This window comes from Hippocampus comes, unplaced genomic scaffold (assembly GCF_001891065.2).
Source record: "Hippocampus comes isolate QL1 unplaced genomic scaffold, H_comes_QL1_v1.1 scaffold59, whole genome shotgun sequence".
NCBI classification, from domain to species: Eukaryota; Metazoa; Chordata; class Actinopteri; order Syngnathiformes; family Syngnathidae; genus Hippocampus; species Hippocampus comes.
The window spans coordinates 688,088-712,483 of NW_017805406.1; the positions used below are offsets into that span (position 1 = coordinate 688,088).

Genomic DNA, 24,396 nt, shown 5'->3' on the forward strand with positions numbered 1-24,396 from the left:
CAAGGCTTCAGGACTGTGCTCGCGAGCAATGCAATGATGTCATGTATGACAGCAGTTGGACACATTTTACAACTCATTTGACATTTGACACACTTTTGTTCCAAACAATTATTGTGCCTTGGAGCCTTTTGGATTTTTCTCGCAAGCAAAAAAAAAAAAAAAACTGCTTTTCAATGACATTTAAAAAAAAAAAAAAAGCCAGAAGCGATTCTGAGTCATCAAGGACGAGAGACACCCACAGGTTTTTACGCACAGCATGACGGAGTGACTTTTTTGGTGTTGTTTGGGGCCTCGGTTTGAGGAGGTGGAGGAGGTTTAAGTTTGCCCGCAGATTTGCTGCATGGACGTCACGAGTGTTATTGTCCAGGTGTTGGGAATGTGCTGCGTGCATCAGGTGCGACTTCCTGAGGAAATTGGCCACAGGCTGGATTCTAGTCTTTAAATGTGTCCCAAAAGACATGTTCCATTCGGCTGATGCAGGGTTTCTTTTCGGAGGGATATTTCGTCTGTCACCTGACTGCTTGCTCATGTTCTTGCCTTGCATGGAAACTTGCTTTTATTCTCGTTTCATTATTATCCAAAATAAAAGGCCACAACATGGTGCAACTGAGCAATATAATGATATATGCGGGGGTGGGGGGATGATTTGCAATGATAACAAATGCTCAGCTATGACACTGTGTGAGATAAATATGGATCATCAATTGCTGCCCTAATCCTGTAATTGCTGCCCTAATCCTGTAATTTTTTTCCCCCCCTGCGAATCTATAATAAATTTGAGATCGATTTTTGGTTTTCTTTTGACACCTGAACGATTTTTAACTGTTCATTTTTATTTTTTTTCCCCCCTGCGAATCTATAATAAATTTGAGATCGAGTTTTGGTTTTCTTATGACACCTGAACGATTTTTAACTGTTCATTTTTATTCGATCATATTGATCTTTCCGTATTGTGTGAATATATATATATTTTTTGTAAATAGCCATTCAAATTCTACAGATTATTGTGGGTGTAATTTACTGTGGTGTACAAGTGCACTAGATCAAACCGGGAGGTGTTTCTAATATTTGGCATCTCACGTGTAACTATAGAATGGAAACAAAATAATACCCCCCCCCGCCCAAAAAAAAAAAAAAAAGTCATGTGCCTGATGCTGAGATGTAAGAAGCCCAGGCAGGTGACCACTAGAGGGCAGCCTCCCCCTTTTCTCCAATTTCCGATGATGTGCTGTACAATTTACAGTACAGTACAAGGGCCCTGGCGGAGATTGCATTGTCCCTCAGATCCAACATCAGTGACCACTGGGGGGGGGGGGGTTAATGGACAACAATCCAGACAGACTAATTCATTCAACATCTCTGAAATAAGCCTCCCAGAAAAGTGAGAGCTGTTACAGCTACTTAGGTTTATTTATTTTTTTAGGTCACTCACTGCATATTTAGTCTCACGTGCATCCACTTCATCTTCCTTTGCTGATTATTCCGAGCACACACAATCATCTGGCCATTTTGTGATTAATCGCTGGGCATATTGACAATTTCGAGTCGTCGCTGAGGCACGCTGTTGGAATGTGGTGCAGACTAGCTCAATGTTGCTCCCCATCTCCTCTCGTGTTATCCTAAATAACTAACCTGAAGCATATGAAGTCGCTTTCAACATCTTCAGTGTTTGCTTATGTTGAGTCCAAAAATTAATGTGTATTTGTACATCGCAATTTTCTTACCCTTTGAGGCGGCGTGTTTAGGTTTACGAGGGAAGTTGGAGAAATTAATTTCAAGCCCTGCGAGTAGGATGTGAGTTACTAAGTGCCATGGCAACAAAGTATATACTGCACAGCACCGTAAACTTGGCGCATTAGTGACAAGTCAATGGGAAGGGACCACGAGTGCCGTTTTTTTCTGCCTGACTGAGCCGTGACGGCACGACAGCGATTTGACACTGAGTGCCAACAAGAAAGGAAGTGAAATTGCAATTTTTGTCAACACGTAATTGTGGCTTATAATTATGTCGTCAATTGTCATGCGTTCCCTTGTATTTTTTGTATTTTTGTGGGAGAGGAGCGCCATTAAAATGATATCTGACTGCGTTGTGGTTGAAGTTATGGGACAATTATATGTAGTTGAACGCCATCTTCTGGTGAACACTTGTCCTGTTTTTTTTTTTTTTAAGCACCATAAATATGAAATCTGAGTTGTTTTTGGCATTCTGGAAAGATGAGGCGGAGTTGAACGCCACCTCCCGGTTTAGATTTGTCCTACAGTTGTTACTGGCAAAGTATGAGGGTCACTGGGTTCAATGCATTCCTAAGCCCAGCACATGGGCCTGTGCATAGCGGTTGGAGGGCATGCACCAAACATGTTCTCGTTACATGGTCTTACGTGTTTGATCGTGCTTGTTTATGAAAGCAACTCGTCTTTGTCTGGATTGTTGCGATTTGTGTTCAACAAATTAAAATCCACCCGTGAAAGGGAAAGAAGAGGCACGCCGAGCAAGACAGACTCGACATTTGACTTGTTCAACCTGTACATCATAATCATGCCAGTATAAAGAGGCTGCCGGCTATGTTTGTGCTATATGAAAATATCCAACTCTGCATTTTGGGTGTGACCCGAAAGCACGGTTGTCCCTTGAGGCCACATTCGAATGATATCAGCACATATGAGACTAGATACTTTCTTTGGGTTAATATGATGCAGCTTTTTTTTTTTTTTTTTTTAAATAAAATTAAAATGCCATGGAAAGGCATTTTGTTTGTGGGACTATTCAATGCAACCGCAGTGGTTATGTGCATTCCGACTGGCTCGCACCCATTCATCTGGGATAGGCTGCAGTTTATGCAGAAGCCAACTGAAGAAAAGCAGTATAGAAAGTGAAGGACAAATAATACGTGCAGTATGTAACGTATTCCAAACAGGATGTGCCAAGCCTCACAGTGGAGTACTTTTTCGTTTCCTTTGAGGGAAGGAGGGCCTATCGAGCGAATAAATCATTCACTTTATAAAGAATATCAAATTGCAAACATTGAATTGAGCAGCTCATTGTGAATACTTTATGCACAATGCAGCAGTTGCCTGGAATTGCTTCACTTTGTTTGGAAAAAGGTTCCTCCTGCACTCAAGGATGGAGATAGAAACCATTATTTAGTAAGTCCATCCTTCACTCAGTATAAGCAAAACCACAAGTGGGTTTTTTTTCCTTCGCATTTCCAATAAACACATGTCATTTTTTTCTCCCTGCGCCCGCATTGAATTAATTCAGTCTTTGTGCACCATGAGTGCATTTACAATAATGAAAAGCAGCTCAAACTATGCCTAAAGTCCTATCAGTCATTTTCCTGCTTTTTAAAAGGCCAATGTGTGCCCAGCAGTGTGAATAAGAGAAAAAATGTACAGGCCAGTTCACATTATCCAGTCATTGACCTTGGTGAAGCTATTTCTCTGGTCATTCAGCATGTCAACGCGTTACTTCTGTGCTCATTCAGTTAACCAATTACCTTGACGATGATTGATTTTTGTACTTTATTCACAAAAGAAAATGAACACACACAAAAAAAAAAGCCATCCTGTATGCACATGCTATAAGAATGCCAAGGCAGGCAAAGTGAGCCAAATATATCAGAATTTCAGCTTGTTTTGTTTGAACCCACTGTAAAAAAAATAAAGTAAAGCTTAATAACCCCCCTCACCCCCAAAAAAAGAAACAGAAAACAAAAACATATTCAATTTCCCTGTGGCCTTCAAGAAGCAAAACTGCTGTGGCACCTTTGCCTTCACATTAAACTCACACACACACACACACAAAAAAAATTAAAATTATGTTTCCACAAGGTTGCAGCATTCAAGATAGGGCCAGAATGCAATTTGTCTCTTTGACTGATTAAAAAAAATAATTAAAAGCTTGCAATTGAATTTCTCCACTTTTTTTTTTAATTTATCCCCACAAAATAAATAAAAGGCCAGATAAAGTACCAGCACCAAAAGAGGTTAAAAACCTTTCTTAGTGTAAAACATCACTTAGTCTTGTTTACTCGGCATTATTCAGGGAAAACATGTTCATGCAAATCACAGAATGGGCACTTGTTAAAAAAGAAAAAAAATTCAGGGATTACCCACAAATAAAAATGCATTAGTTACAAAATGTCTTTTTTTTTTTTTTTTTTACAAAATTCTTGCTTGAATGGTTTGTCACCCCAGTCCATATTGAGCACGTAGACCAGTTGACCTCCATGGTCATTCAGCATGTCAACCAAATACCTTTATGTTCATTAAACATGTGAGCGAGTGACATCAAATGTTAGCCGATCACTCAGCACGACAACCTGTTTCCTCCACGTTGATCCGGCATGTCACCGTTTGACCGCACTGGTCATTTCATATGATCACCGGTTGCCTTTCTTTAAATGCAGCGCGTTAACCCCCGTCCCTTAATGGTCATTCAGCATATCATATGGTTTCATTAGTCTTTCAGCGCGGTCGTTCAGCTTAGTCATTTAGGATGGCCACTCAGTTTTTGTGTATCCTCATTCGCCCACGTACGCCAGCTACGTAACTTGTTCACCTGTTGAGGGCAACCCTCACTCGCGATGCAAACCAGTCATTCGGGCTGATGAGCATTTAGCCCTCTCCTCAGCATGTCAACCTGTTACCGCTCTCGTGTCACCCAGGAGAAGGATACAGGAAATGAATCCAGCCTTTCATTAGTTTGACAATATATTGATGCAAGGAAGAACTCCCGGTGTCTTTTGACGTCTGAATCTTGAGGTCACGGTGTGTCAGGTCTATAAGACTTAAGGCGGTTTGTTGCGGGTCAACATAAAACATTTTCATCTGCTCAAAATTTTCCAAAACATCATTTTGTGGCAAAGCGAAACGAAATGAAGTATGAATCATGAGGTATACAGGAGACCACATTATTCTTATCTCAGCGAGATGGCTGACACAGACAGGGAGGCTCAGGCACTGAAAAGACTCGAAGTAGAAGAAGCCCATTAATCATTTATACTACTTGGACACAAAAGACAGCACTGTGCCAGCTCATTTCAACTAGACTGAACATGCTTTTTTTTTTGGAGAGGGGGTGGGGGTCGAACTTGTCATCTTTGATCATTTTTAAGATTATTGCAGCCTGGACCTAGCCTGAGCCGCACTGACGTGTAGCAATAACGATCGTCAGAGTCTGAAAATGGTGTTCGAGCACAACATTTGGAGTTTTCATTATATTTGGGCATTTATAAGCTCTGTGCAGTTCATTTCTATTTCAAGATGAAGGTAAGCCTACACGACGTGCAATTGCCCATATTTGAAAGCACAATTAGATTTAAAAAAAAACCTCAATAATAATAAAGAGAGAAACTAATTTTAAACAGTCTTAATATTGACACCCAAGGTAAAAAGACAAGGGGAAAGATTATGGACAAAAACGTTTTGGACAAAGGGTCATTTTATCCTCTCAAACTATCAGGGAAAATTAAGTTTTCCATAATTTCCCCAATGTGCGACAATGTGTGAAAGTGTTTTTTTTTTTTTTTTTTTTAAGTGGAAAGGAGAGGTCTCCAATCTAAATAGTGTGTGAGAGAAGTGAACAATCGGTAATTTCCATTAATGAGTATCATTCTCTTTGCTAATGGGGTGGCGAGGTGGTTGCACTTTTTTTTTTTTTAATATATTATATTTAATATGAGTGAGCCTGGGGGAAGAATTCCAAGTCGTGAAACAAAGACGATATTTGGTTGAGTTTCTCATTGGTTCCCTTGGATAGGGTGGAAAATTTCCTTCCCAAAATTAAAAAAATAAATAAAAAGAAAATCGACAAAGCCAGAACACATGCAGGATTTTGACATTGATCACTAGCGGTACAGAAACTGTCAAAAATGTTGACAGTGGCGTCCTCATGTCTGAGCACAACATAAAAAAAAAGGGGGGGGGATAAAACAATATTGACTTTTTGCTTGGTTTGATCATTGTCTAAAATCCACAAATGTTGAAGAAAAACAAGCACATGAAACACAGCACAAAATAAAATATAGTTTCATCATTTTGGGAGAAGCAACAACAAAGCGGTGCCCCTGCTCCCCCCCCAAAAAAAAGAAAAAAAAACATTTGGCAGTAATGTGAGGAGGCCTTTTACTCTGTCACATCTACCACGTCTGTGATCACTTCTTGTTAGATTCAGTGTAACATGTACTACCAATGTTGTCACTGTGCACTGCCACCCAAGTTATTTTGGGCCCGGTAATTGACAAATTAAAACCAAAATACCAGCCACCCCCCAAAAAGAAGAGAGCAAGGAGAGCAAAGTCGTGTTATTTTGTGCACTTGTCTTCTGTGGGTGTGTTCAGAAGATGAGAGGCCTTTTGCAAAATGTTGCCGGCTTTGCTTTACTTCTTGTTTTAACTTTAACGTATCTCAACAACAAAAATACAAATAAGGCTACATGTTGTTGTCCTTCTCACATTAGGGGTTGCTTTTTTTTTTTTTTTCGTGGTTGTAACAGTCGATGCATAGACAGTAGCAGAATTTTGTTCCAGAATGTCACACACACCCTCAATGTTAACTACGGCTGTCAATCAGCAGCAAAGACGGCTGAGAAACTAAGATGAATGCAACTTCAAAGCCCCTCTGGTGATTTTTTTTTTTTTTTTTTTTAACGTTGTTCAGTTAAGTAGGTAAATAAGAATATTTTATTTGTAAGACTTTTGTCAGAGAAGACTCACAAAGAGCTTCACATCAATAAAATACAAAAGCATGGCATTTTATGATTAATACAAGGGGGGGGACAATCCTGTCAATTATGCCTGCCTAAACAAGTGTGTGTGTGTGTGTGTGTGTGTGTGTGTGTGTGTGTGTGTGTGTGTGTGTGTGTGTGTGTGTGTGTGTGTGTAAATGTCCCCAAAAAGAGGTATGTCTTAGTTCAAACGGAAGTGAATTTCCCAATTAGAGGTGAACAAGGGACAATAAGTAAAAAGCGGTCAAAGGACCACCGTGACCTTGCCTGTGTAGTGTCTGTTTTATATCTGTTTTGTGTTAGTTTCATGGAAATACGTTACCTAATCGTAGTAAGTAGGAAAACAGGCAAATGGTTGTCAAGCAGAGAAATGAACATGTCAAACAAATGCATAAGCAAGGAGCAAAATGTATATTGATGATGCTTGTTAGCTATTCCGCGATGGTCGTTGATGTGTCGTCCCGGAGCCGGACCAACGCCTCCTCCCGGAGACCAGGGGCGCGCCGAGGCGTCCCGGGCGGACGGCCGAGGGATCGGGGGGGGCCGACACAAGGAAGAGGAAAAAAATGGATGTTCCTTTGTTGAACCGCAGACCGGGGGACACACCAGAAGTTTCTTTGAGCTTGATGCCGAGATCGTTCAAAAACTAAGTACAAACTTAGTCCGGAGGCCGAGGTGCAGGCTGGTCACAAACGAGCTTTATTCAATCAAAAACTCGGAGAGGTACAGATATGCACATCGGAAAACTCTGAATTCTTTCGAGGTTAAACACAGTTTTTATAACGGTATGAGGGGCCCACCCCTCCAATTTCATTGGGCCGTCTCTTGATCGTAATCAACTCTAACAGTGTCATAATGCGTTGTGTGATTCTGATTGGCTGTGGCTTTCTTCGTTGGCTAGTTTTTAATGGTATCTATAAATTACTTCATATCTTGGTTTTGAATTATAATGGTGTCACAATAGCTTCTATTTTTTAAAATATAATGGGGGCCCCTGCTGGGCCCTTGTGTGAAAAATATAATGGGGGGGCCCCTGCCGGGCCCTTGTGTGAATGCATGTGTGGCTTCAAATATTACCAATATAAAGGGGTATGTCGTTGTTAACACAATGGGGCATGCATTTATCGATCTGATGGAGACCATAGCAAATAGATTAGCAAGCATCATCATATATTCGGTTCTTTCCCTACACATTCTTTGACATGTAGTTGGCTACCAAGTGTTGCTGATTCTGCATTTTACTTCCTGTTTCTTTCCCTACACATTCTTTGACATGTAGTTGGCTACCAAGTGTTGCTGATTCTGCATTTTACTTCCTGTTTCTTTCCCTACACATTCTTTGACATGTAGTTGGCTACCAAGTGTTGCTGATTCTGCATTTTACTTCCTGTTTTTTGGCCTATATATTTCTCTGTTTGACAACCATATACCCTTTTTTCTGCTATCTACGAGTGACAGCCATACCCCTTTTCCTGCTACACATATTCTTTAGCATGTAGTCGGTTAACAAGTGTCGTTGGTCAGCATTTTTACTTCTTGCTTTTGGCCCATATATTTCTCTGTTTGACAGCCATACGCTCTTTTCCTGCTGTTTACGATAAGCTAACGCCTGAAATAATACAATGCTAGTCAGAAATAGACACTACATATTAATACAATGCCAGTGAGACATAAACACTACATATTAATGCTAATTGACAGCTATTCACCCTTTTCTCTCTTGACTACGATTAGCTGACGTAATTCCATGAAGTTAGTACAATACTAGTAGAAAACAGATACCACAGGGCCAAGCAACTACAACAAAAACATCTATTAGCTAAATTGGCGATGAACCAGCTGAGGGGTGTGTGTTGGGGGGGGGGGGGGTCCCCAAAAACGCAGATCCATTTTCTCAGCAGGATATGCCGGTCAGTGGGATCAGAAGCTGTATGGCGATCAAGCAGAGCCAGCGTTGGACATTTCCTGACATCACAGGCCATTAAAATGTTATTTTTACAGACCCTGAAAAAAAGCTGTTTTGTAGGAATGTAATTGCGTGCAACCAAATTGAAATACAGGACATTATTTCTGGTCAGCATTGCAACTAACCGGTTTCCAGGCCATTGCACAAAAGCAGTGTCGTCTATCGTGCCAAAAATGATCTTTTGGATTTCTCTTTTTTGGATTACATCAGCAAAGAAGAAAAAAAATGTCAAAATGAAATTCAAGCCCAAGTGTGAGAGTGTCCGCGACAGGAAGTTCCTCGTAAACTTTCAAGCTGCAGCGATTCTCCCATCTCGGCTTCCGACACACCCACCAAATTTGGCAATCGGCGCGCAGACGCCGAAGAAGTGTGACTCATTGAATTCTGAGGAATCCTGCAAGTCTCGGATTGTGCCGTTTTCCTGAGACACGAATTCCAGAGTCATCCATTTGGAAAATAGATCACATCATTTCAAGGTGAAAGTTATACTGTACATATAGAAGTGCTTCAGGGCTAATCAGTCGAGTACTGTGAAACCTTTGAGCACAATCGCCACTTCAAAACAATTTGAAGCCACTAAAAACTGCGCTCGTAGAGTCATATTTTACCTTTCTTCACAGTGACAAGTGTCCAATATTGTTTCTTTATTTAGCCTTAAAGTAAGGGGGAAAAAAATGTACTTGCTTTTCGATGGCACATGATGAACACATTTTTTTTTTCTTTTCCCAGTGTCTGGGAGGTGAGTCTTTTCACATGAGTGCGAAACAGCTGACTCTGGAGCATACTTTCCGTTCTTGCTTCTTTTCTTGATGGCTTGCTGGCATGTGGTTTGTCTGACCTTTCGGTCAAAAGGGAACATTTTGTGTCAATGTTACAGTACGGGCCCACCCTGCAGACACCACAGGCGCAAAAGACGTTATTGAGCCAGGTCAGAAGAGTGCGCATCACTTTTCCTACATGCGACTACTGAAGTAGAAGAGTTTTCGTGCGTGTGTGTGCGTGTGTGTGTGTGTGTGTGTGTGTGTGTGTGTGTGTGTGTGTGTGTGTGTGCGTGCGTGCGTGCGTGTGTTGTGTGTGGTATGGCATTTAATATGCATTATATTCTAATGCAATAGACTTAGACCTTGGCAAAATGTTTGGATAAAACCGCTTGTTGCATTCCAAAAATGAAATAAATGACACAGTAGAGGTTAGACTCTAAAATAAAATTTCTAATTCCACCGCTAATTGAATCACAACTAATCTCATTGGTACCAAACAAGTTTGAGCAGTGCAGGTTTGGCATCCGGCTAGTAATGAGCTGCCTCGACGACCCTGTAAAATTAAAAGCCGGCGGCCGTGCACATATTAATGTTTTAAATCAGAAGGGAGAGAAGGGATACAATCCGTAGCCTGGCTCGCACAATAACACTGTGACACACAGCACATTTCAGAGTTCATGGGAATTCAATCATTTCCCTTAATTTTAAAAAAAATATATTACAGCCAAATTGCTGGCGAGTGAAAAGCCTTTTTCATCTTTCTACAAAGATGCCAAAGGTCCTTTGGATGCATGCACGCACAAACGCCGAAGAAGAAAAGTCTGGCCACTGTCCTTCGTTGGCTCTATTTACAGATGTGAGAAGAGAATAGGCTTGACCTACACGCTACTAAAAACTGTTCGGCTCAAGTGTTACCACAGACACTGTGTGTGTGTGCGTGCGTGAGTGTGTGTGTGTCCATGAAGTTACTTGCATCTTTTTTTTTTTTTTAATGAATACTTTGGTGTTTACTGATGAGTAGAATTAATGAGGAATTTATCAAGAGTAATTTATTCATTTTTTTTCCTTGCCTTCCCCGTGTCAAATTTTACTCTCGCGAAAAAAAAAAAAAAAAAAAGAACACTCAATAACAGTATCGGCTGTCAAGGTTTAGTGGGTGGAAAAAAATATCACCAAGAGCAGAATCATTGTTAGAATTGTGTGGCTGAAAAAGAACTTTGGAACCTCAAAATTTCAAAACATCATTTCGATAAAGATGGGCACAAATGTAAGCTTTTTTTTTTTAATCCATTTTGATTTTGACATTTTATAAACTTCAGGAAGACCTTGGAAGTCAGCAGTTACCTTACCCGCTATTACATGTTTTCCCACCCGTTCTCATTCGACCACACCTTGACAAAGAACCGTTTTGATCCAAACCTGCAATTAATATTCGCCACCATAACGCCCCATTCTTGATGAATTATTAAAGCTTTAATGTTAATACTGCACACCATCCAAGTCAAATATAAAGAAGCCATTCAAGATGAATTCTGTAATGAGAGCTTTTTCCATACACCTTTGGGTAAATAAAATGGTCACACCAAAAATCTGCATACAGTACGGACGGGTCTATGTAAAAGTCGCCACTCGTTGTTGTTTGAACGATGTTCTTTTTTAGTCAAGAACAAACCGGAGGTTATTTGCGATTTGAACCCTTTAAAACCTGAGGAAGTTTGACCTCCGACCAGAGGAACGAGGCCAGAAATTGTGATCCAGCCTCAACCCTCGAAACAATTTTGAAAATCCCATTAAGCTTGCAATTTATCTTCCGCAGCTGAAGTTTGCTTGTTTCATTGTGGCTACTTTAGGCGACTACTCCAATGGAAAATTTGACTTTTTTTTTTTTTTTTTTTTTTTAAGTATCAATTAAAAGGGTGATTTGTCATTTAGTGTGGCCTGCGACAAGAAAATTTATTGAGATCTTAAGCTTGGCTATCGTATCTCAAATGCAAATGGCCACATAGAAAATGTTTAACGGTTCAACATATTTTTTATTTTATTTTTTTAAAGGACAGTATTTAGAAGTTACTCCAAATATGTGCTATGTGCATTGAGGGGACAGAGAAGATGCGTGCTGATTATGCAAGGTAGTATTTTTTTGTTTCTGGTATGATTGATGAATAGGTTTGAATTAATGAGTTTGAAGCTTTTGTTTGTTGTTTTTTTTTTTAACCCTTTCAGGGACAGTGGTTACTACAGTGGACAGATTTTCATGTTTTCAGGTTCCATGGGTGCATGAAAGAGTTAAGATATTTTGTTTCTGTGAACACCATGTGAGAGACATTTGGGGTTTGTGTTCTTAGGCAATGTGAGAAAACAAAAGCACTTGAAAGAGGACAGTAAGAATCAACACCCAAAAGAAGAAAAAAAAATCTTACCTTTAGGACATGAAGACGTGCCTCAAAGCTATTTCCAAGCTTCTTTGGTGGTAAAGTTGGCGAGTGGAAAACGAGCACAAGAAACAAAGCCTGGCTTACATGCTGTTTGGCCATGGCAGAGCAATTGAGAAAACAAGATAAATGGCTTAAAATGACAATTTTAGCCTTGTTCTCTTCCCCCGCGGTTTGAATGGGTGGGTGACGTGTCACTTGAAAAGATGTTGCGTGAGGTAAAGTCTTTCCAAGGGAAACGGACATTACTGTAATTGACATTTCAACAAGTCATTTGGTTCAAAAATACATGTGATGGAAATTCAGACATAGTTAGGATGATCTTGCAGGAATGGGTCGCCACCAGGCAGTCTTGTGATCTTCTCCACACAACTTTTTTTTTATTTTTTTTACGATGATTTGATTTCGCCAGATATGCCGAATTAAGTACAAGCAAAGATACAGCATGAGTGAAACTTAACGCTATGCTTGCAACCTGTTTAGAACTGTTTTTAAAGTCCAGTGGAGTGCAACTTTACTTTTCAAGACCACGACATTGCAGTTCAGTTGTATTGAACTCAAAGGCGCATTTTAAGAACTTTAAAAAAATGTACTAAAGACAATTTTTATTTATTTTTAACGGTCATGTATAGTTCATTTTAAGTAAATTATTATGATTGAAGTTCATGTTGGAATTGCTTATAACAGTAAAACCCTTAATTTTGATGAACATTTGGGCCTACTACCCTACTGTATTTAATGTTCATCATTGTTGTAGTACTCAGAGAGCAAAGTAGCCTACTATATTTTGCAGTTTGAGGGCCACTGATCTATACCGAATGGACAGATAGAGATTTGTCAGTTAAATTCATAGGTTTATTAAACCAGTGATTCCCAACCTTTATTGAGCCAAGGCACATTTTTTGTGTTTGAAAAATCACAAGGCACATCACTAAACATATGTGAATTTCATACTTTTTGTCATCTAATAGAAGATCATTTATTTGTTGTTTCTGTCACTGTAAATTGCTGGAATAGATAGATGGACAAAGATATATTTGTTATTCATAAATAATTTTCTCACCGATTAAGTGACATTTGATCAGTTCCCGCGGCACACCGTTAGAGCTCTCACGGCACACTGGTTGGGAATCGCTGTAGTAAAGCATAAAAGTGAGAAAAGTCAAACACGGATACATACATTGAACTAATGTAACGTGTTTGTTTATGGCGTTTGTCGCTTCTACTGAAGTAGAAAAGTGACAGAAGTCGGTTTCGTGACGGTGAGGGCGTTTCTCTAGCACGTAATGATGTAGGTCAAAGCAGTGGCGGGAGGCTTGTCCTCCGTTGAACCCGCATGGCGTGGAGCCATATCCGCGTCCTGCAGAGGGCGCGCACGTCCAGCCCACGCCGGCCGGCGTGGACACGCATCCAGTATACCGAATGGAGATCTCGCACGCACGTCGGAGATGGCGATTGTCTGAAAGCTCACCCCATTTACCTCTCCGATGGTACTTGTTAAAGTTGTTGAAAACGTGGCTCGACTTTATTTATTTATTTATTTATTTGCAACACGTGGATCTTTTCCGCCATTACACGAACACTCGCGATGCTTCTTGTGGAGGCGAAACGGGGTTGCACGCGCGTAACCTTAGCTGACCTCTTTGTCAGGAAACGCTTTTTTCCCTTTCTTCTAAAATTTGGCGATGCTTTTGCTTAAGATCTGTATCCGTGTCTATCCAAGGCACGGTTTTCACATATGAATGATACACGGTCATTATCGAATACGAACAACCGTGCGCTTCATTATTCTGATGTGGACCACAGACACGCGTGTATGCGCGCACACACGCACACCTGTCACTGTCTAGACAGCGAGGGAGGGGGGACATTAAGGCGGAGAGGGGGCCCGGGGGGTTGGTCCCACATGACCCATTTGCTTCATTCTGTGCCAGCCAAAATCTATCTCAAGGCGTTGAAAGAAGAGAAAAAAAAATCAACAACAACAACACGAAGGGGAGAAAAAAGCAATCACTCCTCCGAATCTGATTGGCCGTGCGAACCGGCACCGTTTGTTCCCCCCTGCTCCCAAACTCGAGGTCGGCTCGGGACGTTAAAAAATAAATAAATGAGAAAATAGAAATGCGTAGAAAGTGGAAGACACGGCAGACAATCTAGCTTGTTTGGTGCTCGGTACTCGATTGGCGGGGACGTCGGCCAATGGGGAGGCGAGTTGCCGTTGTTGCGCGTGAGTGACATCATCAGCGTCCAATAGGAAGTTGAGTCGCGTGATGGACACATGCTCGACTCCTCCACCGTCCTTGTGATCTAGACGGGGGAGGAAGCGGGCGAGAGAGAGGAAGAGAGAGAGGGTAAGAGATGTGACAGTTCATTCACATTTGTGGACGTGGTTGATTCTATCAGCCTGAGTTCCTTCCCTTTCCGAGCACCAGTACACATATGTGACTGTTTCAAAGTGAGGTTTACCACCCGTGTTTACAGGGCGCCATGTCACGGCCGCGGCTTTTATTTGTAAATATTGTGGCTCCTCGGCGAGCAGGAGGCACATTACTACTACTAGTCGTAGTACTATAACAACTCCCACTGCTTGCACATAATGGAGCCTTTCTCGCTCCCCTCTCTCTCTTCCGTGGGGGGCTCGATAAGTGACGAGCAACCCAAGACGGTGCACTGTTCTCTCCCAATGGCAGCTTTAAGTGAAAAGGCGTGCCTGCAACCCCCCCACCCTTCCACCGCCCCCCACCCCCTCTCAAAGTACCCGATGTATAGTTAAAAAATGGGAGGGCACATTTGAAGCGAGCTGCTTCTATGAAGGTAGGCTGCAGCGTGTGTTTATTGATGAGATGAAAAGAAGATGGAAGTGAGAAATGAAACAAAGTGAAAGGGACACGTTAGACATCTTCTAGCTCAGACGTCGTCGTGGGGGGAGATCCATGCCACTTTTTCTAAGGGTCAGCGAGCTTCGAAGTGGAGGTAAGACATGGATTTTTTTTGTAAGTAACTAGGGGTTGGATGGATATATGCATTAGGGATTTTCCTGTATGTGTGACGGGCTCCTTGTGGAGTTTTTTTTCGGCGAGGGGAGAGCTGGCTACTTGCGTGTACTCTTTTTTTTTTTTTTTTTTTTTGGTCGTATCGCGAAGAAAATTGTGATAATTCAATAAACGTCGGACAGCAAAGCCAAAACGTCCTCCGTGCGAGGAGTGGGCTCAGTCCACGCTACTGCCGGTCTTCGATGTCCATTTATATTCGCGGATTCAAAAAAAAAAAGAAAAAAAAAAGAAAGCTGGACATGACGCAAGTTTCCCCCATCTGTCACTATTCTCAACGTGCCCACCTACCTAACATAACCCAGCCTAAGGTAACATGACCCAACCTTACGTGACCCTCTTTACTTTCTTCTCTTTTTTTCCCCCTTGTTCTTCCTTTTTTAAGCACTTCGGAACAATGCCGCGTTCAAGTGACCGTCAGCGATGCTCACATTTTAAACAGCGGAACAAGTGTGCGCGTTTTGGCTTTTAGGTCACTTTAGATTCGCTTTCTCAAGCATGGCACGCAAGCTCCCACTTCTTGTCTATGCCATATCACTTTGTGGAACTTAGCCTCGATTCCAACCGAGAACATGTCCTGCCCACATTTTTTTTTTTTTTTTACACGAATTAATATCAATAGAGCTTCTGGAGATGGTGATACACGACGACGTGCTCATCGGAGCAGATAAGGAAGCCTGGCTAATGCTCCAACAATACAGTTAAGCTTCGAATCGGTTGTGTGTGTCACAAGTTCAATTGTGCACCTTTTATTAAATGCCAGCGATATGTGAAAATGTTTTTTTGGCGGAGGTTGGCCTAGATTTGGAGCCGTGCATGCTGTGGTGTGATTAAAGTTGCAAGAGGAGCTTTTCAGTGAGCCTTAAGGGTATTTTGTTGAGAGGAGGGGGGGTCACAAGCTATTATTTTTAAAAAATATTATTACACGTAGGTGAATGTAAATATAAAGATAATTAGATGTCGTTAAATTATCGGAAGGGGCCTGAGTTGGATCAACATGTCAGTTATTACTGCTTGATATACTGATGCACGCATATGAGCCCCTGCGTGTGAGTGATTGTGTGTGTGTGTGTGTGTGTGTGTGTGTGTGTGTGTGTGTGTGTGTGTGTGTGTGTGTGTGTGTGCGTGTGTGTGTGAGGACAAGACAGAGCGTGCGAGTGTGTGACTTGCTCACAGATGTTGTCCCACTGAGCTTGTCTTGGTCAGATTCATGTAGAATGATACAGCATGTTCTTGTGTACCTTAACCGCTTCACACCATACAAGCTCCTGCACCATCCAACTTGGGCACGTTGTGGGCCAATGTCAGAGGTTGAGCCTGGTGTTGTTTCCCCAAACGAAGCAAGACCAAACACTCCTTTTGGGTCCTTCAATTTTATTTATTTTTTTGACTGTCTTGCACAATATGTTACAAGTTACAGTCCATAATGGAATGAATGGCGCATTTGTGGCTTGACACATGTGGAGGGAGACTATTGCTGCCTGATGTGGCACATGTGACATGAGATCATTCCAAATGTGATTGTATTGATCGACTGGCCAGCATGTGGGGGAGTGCAGTAAAATGTGGACGTGGGAGTCCTTTTATCTGCAAAGACGAAACTCAACACCTGTATTTTTGTACATTTTATTGTTTGATGAATTGAAGAGTACTTGTGTGTGTGCGTGTGTGCAAGTGTGTGTGCGAGCTCTCACCACAGCTTGATGTCCAAAAGTGATTTCATCACCCCAGAGGAGGCGAGATAAGGCCTCAGTGTGACATGTTTCATCTCGGTGGAATCACTATTTATTTATATGCATATATTCCGTGTGTACATTAATATGCACAGTGTTTGTGCATCACCGTGCGTCCGCTTTTTGTGTCACTGCTTAAAATCCCACCCATGACTAATGAATATTTAAGAGCATGTCTGCAGACCAAGGAAGCTCATTATTATATGAAGGAGAAACTGTAGAGCAAGGTGTGTGCGTGTGTGTGTGTGTGCGTGTGTGTGTGTGTGTGTGTGTGTGTGTGTGTGTGTGTGTTTATGAGCGCACGTGTGTGAAGAGGGTGCTAATCCACACCCAGCAATCAATCCCAATTTTCTTTTGGTGTCACCATTCTTCTGTCGTGCTCTAGCTTGTCAACAATTCACATCCTCAAATGTATTTTTTTTAACACAGAAAGAAATCCTTCAATCAAGTCACACATTTAATATTGCAAATAGTCTTACAGATGTGTCTAGTATATTTCATAGTGATGCGTTACCACCCCCCCCCCCCAAAAAAAAGTGTTTTTATTGTTCATCCATACAGGTGCCAGGTCAGTATTCCAAATAATGTTAATTCACTGTGGTCCCAATTGAGGTCCCTGCAGCGTTCCCTTTCTGTATTTTTTTTTCTTTTGCAAACAGCCTTTTTACCAGCAAATATTTTCAAGACTAACGAGAGGGTGGCCAGGATGGATATATATATATATATATATATATATATATATGTATATATATGTATATATATGTATATATATATATATATAAATTTTGCTGAGAAAAATGTACATACGCCACGCATTTCAAGTACACAATGTTATGAAGTAATGTGTGTGCAAAAGAAAATTCTAATAATAGTCGACCTTTAATCAAGTCAGGCTCGAGAGTCCATCCTGGCTCTATTATATTCGTATATTCATTTTGGCAATGCAATTTCAATTTGCTGTTGAAACAAATGAAACACACCGAAACTCATTTGTTGTCCCTTCCTTGAGTCTTTAGCAGCCACTTTTTTTTTTCTTCCTTTCCACTCCACATGTTGCATGGTAGAAGAGCTTCTCAAGCTCGAGGAAAACGAATCTTTTGGTTGAGCTGCAATATTGTTGCACTTTACAAGGCAGGGAACCATATTTGGTAACGTTAGCTCAAGGCAAAACGGATGTCAACCGAACTCACCGTCAGGCAGTTGAACGACAGTCTGTGAAAATGACACATTATATGTATTATTTCTGCAAATATTGTCATTTTTTTTATACTCATCACAATATTGTCAAGCAGAAAATAAAAGAAAATACACAAATGTCTACAAATACAGTACACCAGAATAATTTTCCGGGCAAATTTCCAAACACACACACACACACACACACACACATATATATATATGGATACTTTTTTTTTTTTTTTTAGTTTGTATGTTTGTATGTACACAGTGCTTAAATTAATCAGCCCACCACTCAATGTATAGTTAGTCGCAGTTGCCCAAAATAAACAGAATAAGTAATTACCAACGATTTGTATATTTTGGCAGTCGTAAAGCCACCACCTTGGAGAAGCTGATTAATCGACAGGATACTTTTAGTGCCCAAATGATGGTGAACCGCGCATTTTCAAATGTGCTGTTTTATAAAACAACTGGGGAAAAAAAAATAGCAAAACGTGATTATTTCTTATGATGTCAAGTTATAGGTTGAATAGATGAACAGGCGGAAAAAAAATCATTTTGTGATTGAATGTTAATTTTTTTTTTTTTAAATAATAACAGAAACACGTGGCGGCAGCTGGTATTATTCAGCTCAACACATTATTTGTACATAGATTAAAAAAAAAAAAATGAAGTGACTGCATAAAAGCGATAATCCTCCTAAATATTGGGCCAAATGCGAATGTTCGCAAAGGAGAAATAATTTGGTGGATCGCTGCCATCGCACAGCACCCTATTTTAGCCGCAACAAAAACAACTTGTCCCATACGAGTAACACAACGGGAAAATGTGCTGCTGTTGCATGTAATTAATGAGAGTTGTCTCCTGCGCAAGCTCTCGCTGCTTTCATCCAACTGAAAAATGCTGCTACATGAATTTTGGTGATTTTCCTCGCAGCTGCAAGACAAGGAAAAGAAACTCATTTGGTTTTGGCAAGGAAGGGGGGGGGGACCTGCGGGGGAATGGTGAACTTTTGTAATGTGGTGAATTTTCTTTTTCAATCAAGGTCAAACGTGGAATAACTAAATATTTCCATCCAGTTTTATGCATCCATGGGACTTGGATTGAACTTTCATCATCACTACTTTCTTTAAATTTGGCAGGCTGAGATGCTCCCGGTGTTTTTAGGAAATATGTTGTCGGTTCTCAAAATTGGCCGAATTGGCGTCACACAATTCAGAACCCCTCCCAGTCTTTTGACTTCCAGAGCAAAAATGTCAGGCGCAAAACTTGGAAGGCATTTTTTTCTCGGTTTCTCTGAAGACTTTCGCTTTGGAATCTCTGCTCCCTGCCAGTATCACAGGAATGCATAATGAAAGCACACATCGAGGCCCAATTTGTGAACGTTGTTGTCAGCGGGCTTTTGTTCCCATGCAATACAGCCCAAATGTCAGTCTCACGAAGCACAATGTCATTTCCGTCGTTTGCCCCTGATCAGAAATACAGCGTTTCTCAGATTGTATTGTTTGATATCGGCTACGCGGGGAATACAAAGCAAACATTCCAACGCGGGGACGGGATGTCGACACGTTCTGCGTTTCTGCTCATGCTTACTGTACAGAGAGTGTAAAGTTACACCACCTCAAAACCCTCAGAGTCTATAAGGGCTGTCTGTGGCGTGATTGCGAATGACCAAGACAAGACAGTAGAAACATTACAGAGAAACACTAAGCTAGTGCTATCTATCTATCTATCTATCTATCTATAGATAGATTTTTTAATTTTTTTTTTCCAGCACAGCAGTCAGTCCTGTTTTGAGCTTTCATGCCAAAATTGTTTCTGTAGTTCCGTAGGGTTTTTTTGCTTCCTTGTCGAATCATGCACACAGTAAATCATATTCAGGAAATGACAGCGTTGTCGATCCGATTCTATTGAATCGTGGCAGCGTGCGTTCCCATTACCTTGACTCCACCGCCATGATTCTCTTTGCATGTGTCGCTTCCTCCACCCCCCACCCACAAGTCTCTTCTGTTTGCTATAAAAATAAAAGCATGTCCAAAAAAAACAAAAAAACTTTTTCAAGCATCCACAAGTTAAAGGGTCTTTTATAACACAGAGCTCTGTTCGAGCGTTGAAATGTGTGTTGTAAACTTTGCGGGGGAAAAAAAAAAAAGTTAATTTGTGCTTGCGTGTGCGCGTGAAAGACACACGCATTGAAACCTATTTTGCATTCTGTTGCTTTGAACACACAAGCAGGTCTTGGCATTCAAATCATGTGAAAAATGTATCCTGGATTCTAATAGTGAAGACATGCGTTTGCCAAGAGGCATGTGTGTCCTCAGTTCACCCTGTTACCCATATGGTTCGCTACAAGTCATGGTGAGCTGGGCCTCGCTGCATGGGAAAAGAATTGAAGCAGAGGTTGAGCATTTTTGCTATGTCGGTGTGTTGTTTTTTTTTTTTTTTAGGAGTAGTTGGTAACTTTTCCAAACTAATATACTGTCACTTTTGTGTTTTGTGCTTCCATCTTGGCTCAGAAAAGACCTTTTTTTTTTTTTTTTTTTTTTTTTTTTTCAAGCCTTGAGCCAGCAAACAGAAGCCACAGCAGCCAAAATGTTAAGGTTGCTCACAGGCTCTCTGTCCAGGTTTGTCTGTATGCACTGAGAAGCGACTCAACTAAACCCACAATGCTGTTTACGTTGCGGCTCTGTTTTAAAATGAAGACATTTTGGAAGTGTTTACGTTGAATTTATAGCCTTTTTTTTTTTCTTTCTTTCCTCCCCCGCCCTCTCACCAACGCAGCCAAAAGAATACGTGTTGTCTGTTGATAGAAGCTCTTTTGGCAGACACTTTTCTTTTTGAATTCTCATTTTTACTGGGAGTCTGATATAATCCCTCTCCAAATATCTCTCTTGGATACTGTCTACATTGTTTATTGCCCGAAAGTCAACCTTGATAAAGGCACGGGAAGATCTGGATTTCCCCCCCCCAAACCTCACCCCCTCTCCTGCTGGAGACTCGTTATTAATTTGGCTGCTTTTAACGGCAAACTGCAAACCGAAACTTTTTCCTCTTCCTCGTGTTGGTTGCCAACGCTTTAGGCCCATGATAAAAGCAAAGGTATGCAGTACCTGTTTCTCAACTACCAAATGGCAAAAAACTATTTTAGGTTGAGCTAATGAGACTGTTTCACAATGCGCCTGACGTTTAGGATCAATACAAAGAAACCAAACTGATCCTACTAGTAGCTTCAGGTTTGTGGAATGTTTTGTGCTGTTGCCACACATACGGTTTTTATTTTCTCCTGAAAGTACATACAGCAGAGACAACTGAGTGACTTTCTTTTTGCTGCAATAAGGTTATTGCAGTTGCTTTCACCAATTTATCCCATCGAAAAACTGTTCAGACAAGGGCGAGTAAAAACTTCCCTTCCATTGTTCTTGGGTCTTTTTTACGGGCAAGTCCACACATACCTGTACTGTACAGTGCATTAAAAAAAAAAAAAAGTCTACACACCCCTGTTCAAATGCCAGCTGTGAATGATGATTTCAAAACTTTTTCTTCCATTAATGTGACCTGTAACACATGCGACTCAATTAAATAAATAAGTTAAAAAAAAAAAAAGAACCTCTAAACACTCGAATAATTGGCTTGTGACTGTGTTCGGAATGAACCAATTACATTTCAGACACACCTGCCTCCATTTAAAGTTCTTCTGATTAACTCCAAATAAATTTCAGTTGTTCCAATCAGGATTTTACTGACATTTTTGATTTATTTATTTTTTTGCTTTCCAAACCAAAGCCTGAAGCTTATGTGTTCACGCCGATGACTATTTTGAACTGTTCATAATTGTTCCCACCCTGTCTAAAGCCCCATGTCCAACTTCAATCAAATTAAAAAACAAAACAAAAAAAAAAAAACCCAGGATGCTTCCACCCAGAGGTGGGCGTAAGTCACATGTGCAAGTCACAAGTAAGTTTCAATTCGTGCCCTCCAAGTCACAAACAAGTCCCAAATCAAGTCGACTCGAGTGACGTTACTGAACTGTGCTGAACTGTTCGCGATCATTCAAAACAGCGTTCACAAGTGTAGTGTCGGCCCCTAGCTGGACCCACGCCTCCTCCCGGAGGCAAGGGGCGCGCGGAGGCGTCTCGCCTCTCCCGGGGGTCAGCGGCGGGCAGGAGGGCCGACACTGAAGTTCCTTCGTTGAGCCGCAGACCAGGGGACGCACCGGATGTCTCTGAGTTCAAGGCCGGAATTGATCAGAAACTAAGTACAAACTTAGTCATGAGTCCAAGTGGCAGGCTGGTCACAAGCGAGTTTTATTCAATCAAAACCCGGAGAGGTACAGATGTGCACATCTGAACTCTCCAGGGACAAAACACAGGATTTATAGAGTTTTGTGGGGCTAACCCCTTTCATTTCATTGGCTGGTACCTAGGGACACCCCTCACTTTATCAATTCTAATGGTGTCCTGATGCGTTGTGTAATTCTGATTGGCCGTGACAATCTTTGTCAGCTAGATTTTAATGGTATCTATAAACTGTTTCATACCTTGGTTCTAATTTATAATGGTATCACAATGGGCTTTATTTTAAAATATAATAGGGGCCCCTACTGGGCCTTTGTGTGATTGCATACGCTTTTAGATTTAACCGTATCCATGATATGCACCGTATGCTTGGCAACCTAATGATAATTATTGCAGAACAGACAATAGTCATTACATGTATGGACTTCGCCACGCATATGCACTTTGCTAATCTCATGGTGACCATTGCAGATCAGCTAACAGGCATCTTTGCTAATCTAATGATGACCATTGCAGAGCAGCTAACAGGCATCACCTCCATGCATTTTGCTCCTGATTTGTTCACTGTTTGCCTTGTTCATTGTTTTGCCTGGCAACCATATGCTTGTCTTCCGCTCGTTACGTTGTGATATATTAAGTTAGATATTTTTTACCAGAAAACAGACACCACACTAGCTAAACTGTGAAGAGAGCTTACATGTCCTCAGAGTTGCTCTCGTCGCCACATCACACCAACAACTGACGCTGACGGGGTGGACTGGTTGGCGTGAACGAAACGACAACCCTCTTTAATTTTTCTTTCTTTCTTTCTTGCTTCCCTTCTTCAAAAAAAGGAAAACATTGTTAAATTCCAGATTTCAAACTCGAAACAAGATGACTTGCGATGTGGTGCAGTTCAAGTCTCAGTCAAGTCGAGTCACTTGGATAACCAAGTCGAGTCGTTCCCACATTACTGGCAAGCAAGTCCCAAGTCGTTAAAAATAGCAACTCGAGTCCGACTCGAGTCAAGTCATAAGAATCGAGTCGCCGATCTCCGTTTCCGCCGCCGTGCTTCACCGTGGCGATGGTGTTGCTTTCATGATAAGCAGCATACATGCCTTTTGGAAATCAGGCCCAAAAGTCCAATTTGGTTTTCATTGGACCATGACCACATTTTCCCACATGCATGGGAGATTTTGTTATCATTTTAGCCCTTTCTTGAACGGTTTCGATCAGATCTTAAACAGATAAATTGGTGAAACAAATTACCTGGTCGCAGCGGGGGGGGGGGGGGGAACGCGGGTATGTTTTGTGTGTACTTTTATGAGTTTTATGATCTGCAATTGCATTGATAAGGCTGTTTATTTTCACTTCCCTTCTTGAAACGATTAAAAGAAAAAGTCAGAGGTCACATTATGTATTTATTTATTTTGTTTCATTTGAACACGGGTGTGGTGACTTTTTGTATCCACTGGACAAAGGTATTTTTGAAAACACATTTCTGCTTTGTTCTGGGTTAAAAAAAAAAAAAGACCTAAGTCGACACACATTTTAACAAAATCTCTCTCGACATGAATCTGCATTTGCCAGCTGTCACGCGTTATTAAAAAAGCAACAGCAACTGCTCCGGTCACGCATTCCGATGCCTCAATACAGTGAGGCATTGTTTTCACATATGCATGTATGTCAGTTGTATGGCATTCATCTTAGTTTTTTTTTTAAACATGTCTTGAAGCAAGTGTTTCCTTGTCTGTAACTACCGGGAAGTCTGTGGCATCGTTCCCAACTACTTTGTTAATAATTACAATGTCAGATATGGAACATTGACAGTTGACAGTTGACTGTCCTCCAATCAAGAGTTTAGAAAAGTCACAGAATAGTCTCGTGGCTTCTCGTGGCGTTTTTTTCGAGGTCTAATACTAAATTGTCCGTGACCGGTTGAACTTGTCTCGGTGTGTATAAAAACACGTACGCTATGCGTGTGTGTGTGTGTGTGTGTGTGTGTGTGCGTGTGCGTGTGCGTGTGCGTGTGTGTGTGTGTGTGTGTGCGTGCGTGCGTGTGTGTGTATATATGTGTACACACACACACACACACGTGTGTATGTATGTATGTATATCTAAGTGTGTGTGTGTATTCTTGTGAAAAAAATACCTCTCTGTATGTGTGTAAATACATACATATATATATACATATATATAGTATATATACTGTATATGTGTGTAGGTAAATGTATACACACACATCTCTATATATATATATATATATATATATATATA

The 24,396-nt window shown here is 41.0% G+C and overlaps 1 protein-coding gene across 3 annotated transcripts in view; it reads left to right on the forward strand.

The window, feature by feature from the left end:
• Positions 1-14,236: 14,236 nt before the first annotated feature.
• The window catches only part of zbtb20 (zinc finger and BTB domain containing 20), a 45,460-nt gene continuing 35,300 nt past the window's right edge, over positions 14,237-24,396 (forward strand). Inside the window, exon 1 of one of the 3 annotated variants that reach the window (XM_019873410.1) lies at positions 14,237-15,244. The gene's annotated coding sequence lies outside the window, so the exon portion shown is untranslated. The other 2 variants (XM_019873409.1, XM_019873412.1) reach the window with 2 other exon arrangements.